Here is a 2,235-nt window from a genome sequence, read left to right as displayed (position 1 = left end):
GATAAGGAGAATACACTCTTGGTCATGATCATATAAGTCGAATGTAGTAGCAGCAGCAACAACAATTCTGGGAATGCTGCAAAAATAGGATATAACCGATTGCGTGAAAGTTGTAACCAGTTACATGCAAAATAAAATGTCATGGTGACTGTGAGAGAAGGAGTCTAGTGCAGCGAGGAATGGTATTTAGACTCAGGATGTTCTACTCATATGACAGGGAGGAATAATTGGTTTGTTGAAATCAATTGTGCCATGAAGAATAAAGTGAAGTTCACGAATGATACCACTCTAGCGGCCGATGGGTGAAAATAGGGTTATGGATCCTTAAAGCTCCTATGGATGCCAATAGAACTTTCAAGGTTGAACTGAAGGTTATGGAGCATAGATGTCTTGCTATAGTGGCGAGTCGAGAAGAGTAGATATGACACTATCGTCTTGGGCATCTCAATTTCCGAGATTTGAAAGACTTGCAAAAGAACGAAATGGTAATAGGGTTTCCATTGATCAACATACAGGCTGAAATTTGTGAAGAATGTGCGCAAGCGAAGCAACATAAGCGTAAATTCAACAAGGATGAGGGTTGTAGAACCAAGAATCACTTTGAGGTAGTGTATTCGGATGTGTGTGGACCGATACAAGTAGATTCCATTGGTGGAAGTAGATATTTTGTCACATTCATTGATGATCATAGTAGAAAGCTATGGACATACCTAATCAAGAGAAAATATGAGGTATTTGAAGCGTTTAAGAAGTTCAAGTCCATGGTTGAGAGGTAAAGTGATCACAAGCTCAAAGTGCTCAAAATGGATGGTGAAGACGAACATGTCTCAAGAGACTTTGAGAAATTTTATGATCAAGAAGGGAACGTAGATGAGGTTGTACCACCTTATACACCACAACAAAATCATGTTTCCGAAAGGAAGAATTAATCGATCATGAACATGGTAAGAAGCATGTTAAAGGGGAAGAACTTGCCGAAAGAGTTATGGGGAGAAGAGGTGTCCACAACTGCCTATTTGTTGAATAAAATGTCATTTCTTCACCATACTTACGTCAGATTCCGAAGCAAATGACCATTGATCGCTCAAAGGAAAACAATCATTAAGTGTTTGAATGAACGAAAGAGAAACAATATATCATATATATCGTATTTTGCATCAGAATTACTTATATCATATATATATATATATATATATATATATATATATATATATATATATATATATATATATATATATATATATAACTTGATCGATCTCAATTGTGTAACCCATGGACGATCGATGTATCGCCGCTTCACCATACTAACATCGGATTCCGAAGCATAGTCAACATCAATCGCCCAAATCGTACACACATGATGCCAAATTTAATTGCTTGTTTATTCTTTGATTCATTATGTCTTTTAATCGTATTAATACAGAAAATACAGAAAATAAACAGCTATCAGATGCATGGTTTCGTAAGTGGCTATGATACCACTGAAGGAGAATAGCGATCCAAAACGCAACGGAAATTAAAAATTTCTCCTTTAGTGATCCTTATGAATGGGCATGATCAGTGATAGAATCGTTACCTCTTGTGGCGATTGAACCCCTTGATGCAGATCGAAGGAGTGATCATGAACGTTGAATGGTGACAACGCCTCTACTCAATCCACGCGAACGGATTCCTTCAGTCTCAGTGCTAGCTGTTACGAATGAAGACTTTGAGTGAGAGAGAGAGAGAGAGAGAGAGAGAGAAACGAAATTTTCATCTGGTCAAATGGTTCTGCACAAGGGTTCTATTTATAGAACCACTTGTGTGGGTTGTAAGCTAAAAAGCCCACTTAAGTGTATGTGGCCAATATCTTATAATATACCAAAATCACTTAAGTGCGTGGTACCTTATAATATTTGGTATTCTACTTAAGTTCACCGTACCTTACGATGTTCTATAATTCACTTAAGTGCATCGTACCTTACGATGTTCCTTATTTACTCTATCTCTCATCAATCCGTCCTTTTTGTGTGTGACCCTGTAGGTTTTCGCGACATTGACAATTATATTAAATCACGTATTTAACATAATAAATAGTGAGCGTATATAGCAACACATCACTGCTACCCAAGACACGAAAATGTCATGTGATATGACAAATCCTTTTGTGATAATACTTATGTGTACAATTAGCCTTTTGCCCTTATGTCTATATTGAACACAAGGCATAAACTATGTCATCCTTGTCCAGTCCAA

The sequence above is a fragment of the Lathyrus oleraceus genome, chromosome 2, assembly GCF_024323335.1.
Source record: "Lathyrus oleraceus cultivar Zhongwan6 chromosome 2, CAAS_Psat_ZW6_1.0, whole genome shotgun sequence".
NCBI lineage: Eukaryota > Viridiplantae > Streptophyta > Magnoliopsida > Fabales > Fabaceae > Lathyrus > Lathyrus oleraceus.
This window is presented reverse-complemented; position numbering follows the sequence as displayed.